At 36.7% G+C, this 12,855-nt stretch overlaps 1 protein-coding gene across 1 annotated transcript in view; it reads right to left on the bottom strand.

The window, feature by feature from the left end:
• The window catches only part of TMPRSS15 (transmembrane serine protease 15), a 153,136-nt gene that overhangs the window by 94,744 nt on the left and 45,537 nt on the right, over positions 1 to 12,855 (bottom strand). The window lies entirely within an intron of this gene.

Genomic DNA, 12,855 nt, shown 5'->3' with positions numbered 1-12,855 from the left:
GCACATAAATCATCAGCATTTCTATACATTTCCAACACACTAGAGCAGCAAGAAGTAGAAAGAGAAACACCATTTAAAATCACCCTAGACAATATAAAATACTTAGGAATATACCTACCAAAACAAACACAGCAATTATATGAAAACAACTACAAAACACTTTCCAAACAAATAAAACTGGATCTAAACAATTGGAAAGCCATTGATTGCTCATGGGTAGGTCGAGCTAACATAATAAAAATGACAATTCTACCCAAATTAATTTACCTATTTAGTGCCATACCTATCAAGTTACCAAAAAACTTCTTTACTGAATTAGAAAAAACTATAAAAAATTTCATTTGGAATAACAAAAGATCAAGAATATCAAGGGAAATAATGAAAAAAATGTGAAGGAAGGGGGCCTAGCAGTACCAGATATGAAACTATACTATAAAGCAGCAGTCATCAAAACAATATGGTACTGGCTAAGAGATAGAGAGGAGGATCAATGGAATAGACTGGGGATAAATGACATCAGCAAGACAGTGTATGATAAACCCAAAGAGCCCAACTTTTGGGACATGAATCCACTATTTGACAAAAACTGCTGGGAAATTTGGAAAACAATATGGGAGAGATTAGGTCTAGATCAACATCTCACACCCTATACCAAGATAAATTCAGAATGGGTGAACGACTTGAATATAAAGAGGGAAACTATAAACATGTTAAGTGAACACAGAATAGTATAATTGTCAGATCTCTGGGAAAGGAAAGACTTTAAAACCAAGCAAGAGTTAGAGAAAATTACAAAATGTAAATTAAATGGTTTTGATTATATTAAACTAAAAAGTTTTTGTACAAACAAAAACAATGTAGTCAAAATCAGAAGGGAAACAACAAATTGGGAAAAAATCTTTATAACGAAAAACTCTGACAGGGGTCTAATTACTCAAATATACAAGGAGTTAAAGCAATTGTATAAAAAATCAAGCCATTCCCCAATTGATAAATGGGCAAGAGACATGAATAGGCCATTTTCAGGTAAAGAAATCAAAAGTATCAATAAGCACATGAGAAAGTGTTCCAAATCTCTAATAATTAGAGAAATGCAAATCAAAACAACTCTGAGGTATCACCTCACACCTAGCAGATTGGCTAAAATGAAAGAAGGGGAGAGTAATGAATGTTGGAGGGGATGTGGCAAAATTGGGACATTAATGCATTGCTGGTGGAGCTGTGAACTTATCCAGCCATTCTGGCTGGCAATTTGGAATCATGCTCAAAGGGCTATAAAAGAATGCTTTCCCTTTGATCCAGCCATACCATTGCTAGGTTTGTACCCCAAAGAGATCATAGATAAACAGACTTGTACGAAAATATTCATAGCTGCGCTTTTTGTGGTGGCAACAAATTGGAAAAGGAGGGTATGTCCTTCAATTGGGGAATGGCTGAACAAACTGTGGTATATGTGGGTGATGGAATACTATTGTGCTAAAAGGAATAATAAACTGGAGAAGTTCCAGGTGAACTGGAGAGACCTCCGGGAACTGATGCAGAGCGAAAGGAGCAGAGCCAGAAGAACTCTATACACAGAGACTGATATACTGTGGTAAAATTGAATGTAATGGACCTCTGTACCAGCCGCAATACAATGACCCAGGACAATTCTGAGGGATTTATGGTAAAGAAAGCTACCCACATTCAGAGGAAGGACTGCAGGAGAGGAAACATATAAGAAAAACAACTGCTTGAACGCATGGGTCGGGGTCGACATGATTGAGGGTGTGGACTCGAAACTACCACACCAATGCAACTACCAACAATTTAGAAATTGGTCTTGATCAAGGACACATGACAAAACTAGTGGAAATGTGCATCGGCCATGGGTGGGGGGGCACGGGGGGGGGTTGAAAGGGAAAGGTGGAGCATGAATCATGTAACCATGTTAAAAATGATTATTAATATATGTTAAAAAAATAAATAAATAAAGTCTTCTGACTTCAGGTATGGTACGCTGTCCATTGTATCACCTAGCTGCCCTTTTCTTACTCCTATGTTGCCCTATTCCCCAATCCATGTTCAAATATCTTTAGATCACAAACTGACAAAAATTATGTGAACTAGTGAGAGTTATCCTCTTTATCCTCTTTTCCTTCCTAATATATTCCTAATTTTCCTCAAATATTCCCCCATTTCTCTCATTTCCTTCTAAGAGAATGAAAATAGAACAAAACCATCCTGAATCCCTTTGCCTGTTTTACTTTACTTTTTCAATGAGAATTTTAGGATTCTGAGAGGACACTTTTTTCCTCTTCCTTTTGCAAATATATATAGCCTTTCATCATATAGTCTGATACAACAGATCAAATGTCATTTCCTCTCTATGTTTCTCTTGACTCCTAAATCTGTGTTTTTAAAAAATCTATTTGGCTTCAGACCAGTTAAAAGCCTGTAGTTGAGGTAAAAATGCCTAAACTATGGTGATAGCTATATAAATAGAGAGAAGGGGATATATATACAAGAGATGTTGACAAGATAGAAATGATGGTATTTGGCAAATGATATATCTTGTAAGTCAAAGTGAGGAATTGAGGATGAAACTGAACTTGACATTCTCAGTAATTAGGATGGTGGTGCCCTCTACAGTAAGAGAGAAGTTCAGAAAAGAAGAGTTTTATGGGAGAATGATAACTAATTATATTTTGGACATGTTGACTTTAAAATGTCTATGGGGCTTTAAGTTAGAAAGATCCAAGAGGCAGATGGAGATAGACTGCTATACTTCAAGGGAGAAACATTGAGTGGATAATTCTCAGGAGAATTCTTTGTATAAAGTTGATGAGAGTCAGTAAAGCAAGATAAAAGAAAAGGACTTAAGACAGAACTTTGAGAGACCAAAAGTTAGTCAGGGTAACATGTAGAAGAATATCAAATAAGACTAAAAAGGAGTTCTCAGAAGGGACAGGGAAAGGCAGTGAACAAGGAAAGATTAGTGACATGAAAACAAAGGAAAAAAAGAATATTCAGGAGGAGATGAAAAATAACGGTTTAACATTTATAAAAACAAACAAATTAATTTTTGGTCTAATTCAAAACCAAAACATCACTGCCATCTACTGGGGATTAAAAGATGATTTTAAAATGTATTAAAATTCTTCCTTATATCCCTTCAAGTTTGGGAGACTTGAAACATCTGGGAAAACAGAAATTCTTATGTCCACGAATCTATGTAAGTAGAGCAAAATGTCTATCCAAAACATTTATGATCTCTTTGTAACATTTTCAGTTCTAGATATCTGAGCAGAAGTAGAATTAAACATTTTTAACAAATATGTATTGGAAGAAGTTTTCTAATTCCTGAAATGCCAAAATGGTTTTAATTAAGGATTAAAGACCCCAGTCAAATTTGAATAATAAAAGAACAACTGACATTTAAAAGATCATCACTGTATAGGATGTAATTTTTTCAAAATTAGTATATTGATTGGAATTGCCAATAAACCCCCCATAAAATGGAAATAGTGGTTATCTTCTCCCAACAACTACTATAACAGTTTTCTCAAAGCTTTTTTCTTAGCGAATAGATTTTTCCATACTTATTAAACTTATTTTGAGCTATTTTAGTATGAAATTATTAAGGAAACAGACCATTGAGCTGGAAGTAGTATTGTCAATATAACAAAAACATGCTTTTAAACCATATTTCAGATTTTGATGTGATCTTTATTGCCAAGTATTAAATGTAGTGTAAAGGATTCTGGACTTGGATTCGAGATATTTGTCCCAGATATACTACTAAGTAGCTGCAAGATACAGACCAACTCCCATGGGTATAGTTTTCTCTCTTTCAAAATGAGGGAGGTGGTTTAAAGCAGATCTAAAGTCAGGACTTTAGAAGACATATAGTCCAGAAGTTTTAAAACTTTGTTTTAAGTTACAGATTCCTTTGGTGATCTTTTCCCCCTGCTTTTTCTTTTTCTTTTCTTTTCTCAGAATGATGTTTTAATATATATACCAATAAAATATATAGGATGACATAGGAAACCAAATATACTGAAAAATCAAAATGTTAAAAACAAAATAACTTCATAGACCTTGGGTTAGGTATCCTTCCTGCAGCGATTCCCAAAGTAGGTGCCACCGCCCCCTGGTGGGTGCTGCTATGATCCAGGAGAGCGGTGATGGCCACAGGTACATTTGGGGGCGGTGAATAATAAGGGAGCGGTGATAGTATGTGACAGGGGGTGCTAAATAATATTTTTTCTGGAAAGGGGGCAGTAGGCCAAAAAAGTTTGGGAACCGCTGTCTATCAAGTCTAACCCTTTCCTTTTAGGGATGAAGAAAACTGAGCCTGGAAGAGGCAAAATGATTTGCCAAGGGTTACAGTATCTGTGGTAGGATCCCATCTCAGGGCTTTCTGACTCCAAAGTCAGTGCTTTTTCTATCCACTCACAGCATCATTAACTTTTTCTTTAATTTAAACATTTATTAATATTCATTTTTAACATGGTTACATGATTCATGCTCCTAAAAGTCATGCAGGTAGATTTTATTAGTAATGAAATTTGGAACAAGAATTTTTTTTATTCCAGAGTAAGTTCTTTTATCACAATGTAACTAAATTTCCTTCCAGTGCTAATGTGATATGGTCTAATTACAAAAAAGAAAAATATACCAAAAAAACCCAGATGAATAAAATAAATATTTGAAAAGAGTATATTAAGTTTGTAATAGTGAATGAACATTGTGATTTGTGACATTCTCTATGTGTCTGATGGCTCCTCAGCCTTTGATCAGTCATCATCAAGATCCTGTTCTCTAACTATGGATGCATCTCAGGACTTTGTCCTGGGCTCTATTTTCTTCTTTCTTAATGGGCTTTCTTAATGACCAGATCATTTTTCATGTTTCAGTACTTATCTCTGCATAGAATATATACAGGTCAATATACAGAGGTATCTCTAGCATTTCATTAGGCTATGGTATGCTTGGAATGATTTTTACTTATCAGATGACTAAAGAAAATAAATTTTAAATTAACAGCTAAAAATTATTTTAAACACACGAAGTTAAAAATGAGACACATAGTACCAAATCTTAAAGTTTCTACCTCTTACATTTGTCTTCTCTCTAGTCACATGCTCACCAAGGTTACAAACTGGAATACTAGAAGTACGGCGATCCTTTCCATAGAAATAGACATGTTTGGAAGAAGAATGGGTGTAGAGAGAAAGATAATGAGTTTTATTTTGGGCATGATGAGTTTTGTTTTTTTAATCCTTACCTTCTATTTTAGAATCAATAGTAAGTATAGATTTTAAGAAAGAATAACAATAAGGGGTAAGCAATTGGAATTAAGTGACATGCCCAGGGTCACACAACTAGGAAGTGTCTGAGGTCAAATTTGAACCCAGACCCTTTTGTCTCTAGGTGTGATACTCTATCCACTATACTACCTAATTGGCCCATGGTATAGTAAATTTGAGATGTCTTTGGAACATCTAGTGTGAAACATCCAATAGGCAATACATTAAGAAAGACTGGAACTCAGTGCCTGGACACTAAGGATAGAATTACAGTGAGTGAAACAATCAGTCTTTACAAGGAACTTACATTCTAATGGGGGACACAGTAAGGAATTATATTAGTGAATACTGTTTAAATATAAAGAGAATAAGTATAAGTAAACAAAAGTAATTAAGTACAAGTAGTTTGAGAGGGAGACCACTAATAGTTGAGGGAACTTTGAATTTCAGACATCTAGAAGAACAGGCAAAAAAAGAAATGTTTAAGCTATAATGTAAGAATGGTCAGCTTTCTAGTATACATTTCTTTTAAAATAATTTCCACTTGAGGTGTTTTTGCCCAGATCCCTGGCGGATGACCTGATGCACTGAACAAATCATGATAATTTGGAGAGGAATGCTCCAGACAATGTGGATGTGGAGATGAAATGGAGTGTCAAAGGAGGAGATAGCAGAGGATGATATCAAGGGGTTTTGAGATAAAAAAGAAGCAGCAGCTCCTGCATTTTTAATACTTACAAATACAAGGAATAGTTGCAAATATAAAGAAGATGGAAGAGTGGATTTCTTTTCTAGAGAGAGACTGCTTGCCTAGCTGAACTCATCTGGGAAATTAGAAGAATTCTTAGAAGGACCTGAGTCGGACTTCTACAAGGCTCTAAGTCCAATGTAACATTTTGTTCATTCCTTTTGTATACAAAAGCTGTAACAACCACAAAGTGAGTTACCTCAAGGGGTAACCTTTTTACTTCCACTAGGATGCACAAAGAACAGGGATTTGGAAGAAAGCCATGCTCCAAAAGGAATGCCACCTAGTGGTTAAATACAGAAGATTATTTACATTTTCATACTTTTGTTCAATGACAAAAATCATTATTTCTGTACATTTCTATAAAATAGTCTGAAGGATTTTAATACAGTGGTAAAAAGAATATTAAATATAAAAGAACAGTTGTAGAATAACAACTCAACCCAGGGACCTTTATAATCTGAACTACATTGAAATCAAAGATTAGAAGAATGAAATGAATAATAGCCAGCAATAACAATTATAATGATTTTATTATAATAATGAACTTCATAAAAATGGGAGTAAGATGAATAGCAATGACAGTTATACTATAACTATACAGCTTCAGCTCTAAACCAAATGTAGAAAGAATATTCTTTTTCTACTTCTAAACCAATAGTAATTTTAAAAAAAGAAATAAAGTTTGGATTCATTTTCTTCAATTAGAGTCATGCTGTCATGCTCTTGATCTAAGTCTAACACTAATTCTATGTTTAGTGCAATTTATCTGTCTAGATTTTTCAAGATGTAACATTATGAGGTGCTAAAAGCCAGTTTAACTGGTATGACTCCATCCTCCCCTCGATTGTGCCCTGTCTCCCTCCTCTGTGTGTATGTGTGTGATTATACACAAAAGTTAATAAATTCAGATCTTGGCCTTATGTACTGCACCTTTCTTAGCAAGTTGAAACGGAGTTCAGTTCCTTATGTACTTGCCCCTTATTCCTCACTTTTAATAAGGCAATTTAGAAAATATCCTCATTTCACTGATCTTGGATATTCTATTATCTACCTATGCAGCTGATAAGGCAGTGTCCTATTGGTGCCAGCCAGCTCTTTGTCTAAAACTCATCTATAAGTTTGAGCACTGGAGGGATGTGAGCCTTCAATCAGTGTGTGAAAGCTATTTCCCAGTCCCACATCCATCTGGAAGCCACCCCACTGTGTGCTGGTCTTGGCAAGGGGATGGGAGCAATAACACATTGAAATTGTTCCCTCTTGGCATCTGTTCTCTTCCTTTATGAGCAGTGATAAAATCCTGTTAACTGCTATTCCTGTTTATCTCTGCTGCTCTCCATCTCTAGACTCTCCTGTATTATAAGCAGCTCTTGTGAGAAACAGGAGAGTTAACTGAGTGAGAAAAGTGGAAGAGATGAAGTCAGAAGATCTGAGTTCTAGTGCCCACTCTTCTAGGAACTTGCTGTGCTCATCAATACACCTTGTCTATTTTCTAAAATATAAAATAAAGATAATACTTTGCCTTACTCCCCCTACAAGATTGTCATCAAGATAAAAAGAAATGTTATATGTGAAAAACCTGGAAAACCTAAAAATGGAGAGATACTAATTCATGAACTGACCTTTGGTGGTTGGAGGATTGCTAGTTACTGTAAGTCTTTCAGGATCTGTTCAAGGTAAATAAGAAATTATTTTATTTAAATGTTGACAATATTCAATAGCTATTATACAACCTCTCCTCTTTCTATACTGGATAATGTAAATATGTTGTTCAGCCATTTTCAGTTGTGTCTGACTCTGTATGATCCCATTTGTAGTTTTTTGGCACAGCTTCCTTCCCATTTCTATCCTTCTATCATTTTATAGATAAATAAACTGAAGCAAATAGTATTAAGTGACTTGTCCAAGGGTCACACAGCTCATAAGTGTCTAAGGATGGATTTGAATTCAGGAAGATAATTCTTCCTGATTCCAGCCTTGGTGTTCTATCCTAGCTGCCCCCCCCTCCAATATATTGATTGTTCTATTGTTCTATCATCAGGAAGGAAGCCTGATATAGTGTAAAGAGTCCTAAATAGAAAACCAGGAGACCTGGGTTCTAAACCTTGTTCTCCAATACCTAGCTTGTGACATAGAACAAGTCAATTAACTTGTCTTAATGATATTTTTATTTGAAAAATAAGATAGTTGGATAATATGGTTGTCTACATTGCTTTTAGCTGTATATATGCTTTACTATTTAAGAATCTAAAACCAAAGATTTTTAGTATCATAACTTAATAAGGATTTATTATTTTTGAATTTTGGCATTGTAAATATAGGTAAATATCTATCCAATGCTTATTTTTTATTAGTGAGTCAGTTTTTAAAAATTTAACCACAAAATTTGTGATGTGTTATCCTAGAAGGTATGGAAAACAGAATCAAAATATTTGACTTCAAAGATCAATTAACCATTCTGAGCCTCAGATATATAAACAAACTATTTATAGGGTCTTTTATAAAGAAAGTACTTGATAGCATCTTATAGTTAATATTTCAATGTGAAGAAAAGCTGTTTCCCCATATAAATCCCAGAATATTTTTTGGCAAAAAATAAAGAAAACAAAAGAGAAAGAGAAGTAACCTTCAGAATTGACAAAAATGTGACAGAGGTCAGCAGAAAAGTCATACCACGAAGGTTGGGATAAACTTGGGAAAATGCAAAAGGAAAATCTATTGTTTAAATTAAGATAGGAAAGGTAGTGCAAAATCCTACAGATTGTTCTGAAACTTTATGAATGATAGTGTTGAAAGCCAGCATGAACTCTAATAATTCAGAAACTAAAGTCCATTCTTAGATAAAACCTGCTTTCATGAATAACTATATATGAAGACAGGTCTTGACCATGCACCTTCAAAGCACTGAGAGTCACCCCAAAAATCACTACAAAGTCAGCACCTGAGTACTAATGCCAGGGTAGGGCATGATTACAGCCTAATCTCCAAGATCCTAACCTGACCCATGATGTCATAACACAGTGCAGAACCAGCTCTTGATTAGGGATTATGTAAGGAAAAGAGAGAAACTAGACAAGGCCAGAGGATGCAATGGACTACCAGACTACTTAGAAGATAGGGATTTAGGTAGAGGTCAAGGTCTACTAATACCAAACAGATTGGCAATAACTGCAACTGGGATTACAGAGTGGCCAGATCCAAACAAGTTCTCCCCATCTCAACTAAGAGTGCTAAGGGGAGCTAGAAGTACAAAATTTCAATCTCTAAACATAATAATATGACTAAAGCAAACACTGAACACCATGAATAAATTTTGTGAGTTAAGAGAAACCTAAGAGATTAACTTAATGGAAGGGAGAAATTCCATATATTTTTGACCAAGTCTAGTTCAAACTGGTTTAGTGACTAAAGTTCAGGATTGAAATGTGATGTAATACTTACATATCCTAAAATATATTTTTAAAAATCAACTTAGAATGTGCTTAAAAAGGATACCATTTCTATTTAGTAACCAGAATAAAATGCTATTCTCCATCATCTTTGCATTCACTATAGCAAAGGCAACACTTGATCAGAAAAGCAAACTCATAGTGAGAATTCTGCTAAACCTCTGGAACACCAATTCCTCAAAGGCTAGGCCTTTTATAGTTCAGATAGCATGAAAGCCAAAGCAATTATTCTGGACCAAATCCTTTCTACTCTCTACCTTCTGGATAATGAAAATCTAAAAATGGCTTTCCTGTATACTTAAAGGAAAATCACTCTAGCCTGAATAAAACAAGTGACATTTCTACTACATCCTACCATGTGGTAGGAATGACTTAGTAGCCTTCTAGACCAGGAGTTGGCAACATATGACTCTCCAGCCATATCTGGCTCTTTCTGCAGGAGCCATAAAATTAATTTTTTTTCAGGCACTGTTACAGGAGCGGCACTGTGAGCACTGTACGGCTCTCACAAAATTACATTTTAAAAAATGTGGCATTTATGACTCTCATTGCCAAAAAGGTTGCCGACCCCTGTTCTAGACCATTCCTAAAACACCAAAATAATTCCAATTCCAGGAAAAATTCTAGCATAAACAGAACTAGAGGAGGAGCTTAATACAAATAATAATATAAATAGATCAAAAGGTCTTTAAAAAATGGCAATCCATGAAATAAGGAACACTTTTTAATGGATCTACCAATTTAAAATGACAATGATAAAATGGAGTAACACTAGGAACATGAGGGCCATTGTGCCATCATGATGCATAGATAAAAAATAATGTCTTGTATATGCAAACACTTCTGGAGTCTACTTTGATACCAGAATTTTCTTGGATTTATACACACACACACACACACACACACACACACACACACACACACACACACATATATTCAATGTATATATACCAGGAAGTTGCATGCTGAGAGATAAGATGGTACAGTAAAGGATGCTCCACTCGCCTGGACCCTCCACACAACTCAAAAAAGAAATCACCTTGAAACAAAGGAAAACAGGAAGAACACATCTTATTGGGGTAAGAAGAAAGAGTAGCCTATGGAGAATAGTACCTGTGAGAACTGGCAAAACATAGGCCAATGCACTGCTATGAGGTTAAAGGCAATGACATGGCAAAGCAGGAATGGGCCCAGCTTGAGCCACTCAGCATGGATAATGAAGGCAGAGAGGGAGAACAATGCACTTTCCTGTGGCAGCAGAGTGCCTGAGGTAGCAATGTGGCAGAGTGCCTGAGGCAGAACAGGGACCAGCTCAGCCCAAAACACCTGGGAAATGAAGGTAGACCAGGCACAAGACCAACATATCTCTGCAAAGCAACAGAATAGGGACCAGGCACCAGACAACAGGGAAACTGGCAGCAGGGTGAGAAGAATATAGCTGAACAAAAAAACTGCAAGCCTCCCCACAACAAGCCAGCAGGATCTCAACAGATACATTATGGGAAGACAAAGGTAGCCAGACCTACTCCAAGTATCAGAGAAGAATACTCTGTAAGCTTAGAACAGTGTTTCCTCTATCTCAGGAGCAGAGAAGAACCTCAATAAGGGAAAAAATAAATAGGAAAATGAGCAAAAGATGAAGAAAAACGTCATTGGTTAATTTGATAGAAAAAGGAAAGAAGAAAACCAAAATATAAGTATCAAAAATGAAAACAATGGGTTTAAGGTTCCGGGTTAAGATGGCGGCAGAGTAAGAAGCAGCTCTTAACCTCTCCTGACCGAAACATACAAAACTCCTCAAGGGGACATAAAAACAAGTCCAGACGAACGGAGGAACCCCACAACAGGGCACAGCGTGGAAGGTACGTGGAATCGAGACATTTCCAGGCTAAAAAGGGCTCTCACTCACTCAATCGCGAGCTGAGCAACCGCCCCACCCCCACCCCCTCCACACTCACCTATAGCTCCGAACCCAGCTAAAAAGAAATAGAGCAAGTTTGGGGCACCCATCGAGTCATTGGCAGCTCCGGGACCTGTTCCTGACAGCAGCAAGACTTAGGACCCCATTAAGTCAAAAAAAGCACGCGAAATCTGAGCGCGCGCGCCGGAGCAGGACGCTGGGCGCGCAGAGTGCCAGCTGAGTAGAGGCGTGGGTGGAGGCAGAACTAAGCCTAAGTGGGGAACCAGTGCAGACGGGTATACGACTGTGGAAGCAGCACCCTGAGACTTGTAAAGAAACCTCCAGCAGAGGATCAAGCAAGAGGGCCCACCAGGGGGCTTGACCTTGGAAAAAACCAGAATTCAGACCTCAGGAGCCAATAGATTGGGAACAGACACTGAGCCCGAGGATAAAGCTGAGAAGCTGCTGGGCTAATGATGGCTACTCAGCATCAGCATCAGGAGGTTCAGAAGAGAAAGAATAATAACAAAAAGAAGAAGTCTTTAACACTCGACAGCTTTTACACAGAGAAAATCCAGACAATCGAGCAAACAGAGGAGGAGAACAAACAAGCATCCGGACCCTCCTCAAATAAGGAAAACTCCTCACAAGCTATGGAAGAGTTCAAAACTGAGATTCTGAGGAAAATGGAAGAGATCTGGCAAGAAAATAACAGTTTAAAAGGTAGAATCTTGCAATTGGAAAGTGAGGCTCAGAAATCAAATGAACTGATAAGCAAATTGAACACCAGAAATGACAAGATTGAAAAGGAATACCAAAAGATTATAGCCGAAAACCAAAAAATTATAGCCGATAACCAGTCCCTAAAGGCTAGAGTCGAGCAATTAGAAACCAATGATCTCTCAAGACAACAAGAACAAATAAAACAAAGTCAAAAGACTGAAAAAATAGAAGGAAATATGAAATATCTCAATGAGAGAGTGACAGACCAAGAAAACTGGTCTAGAAGAGACAATTTGAGAATAATTGGTCTTCCAGAAAACCCAGAAATTAATAGAAACCTGGACTCCGTACTAAAAGAAATTATTCAGCAAAATTGCCCTGAAGTCCTACAACAAGAGGGCAATATAGACATCGAAAGGATCCATAGAACACCCACCATATTCGACCCAGAGAAGAAATCGGTTAGAAATATTATTGCCAAATTCAAAAGCTTTCAAGCAAAAGAAAAAATCTTACAAGAAGCCAGAAAGAGACAATTCAAATATCAAGGAGCACCAATCAGGATCACACAGGATCTGGCAGCCTCCACACTAAAAGACCGTAAGGCTTGGAATACAATATTCAGAAAGGCAAGAGAGCTGGGCCTGCAACCACGGATCAACTACCCATCAAAATTGACTATATATTTCCAGGGGAAAGTATGGGCATTCAACAAAATTGAAGAATTCCAGGTATTTGCACAGA

Source organism: Gracilinanus agilis, chromosome 3 (genome assembly GCF_016433145.1).
Source record: "Gracilinanus agilis isolate LMUSP501 chromosome 3, AgileGrace, whole genome shotgun sequence".
In the NCBI taxonomy this organism is placed as follows: Eukaryota; Metazoa; Chordata; class Mammalia; order Didelphimorphia; family Didelphidae; genus Gracilinanus; species Gracilinanus agilis.
Note: the sequence above shows the minus strand (reverse complement) of the source record. Positions and strands in the feature narration are given on the sequence as shown.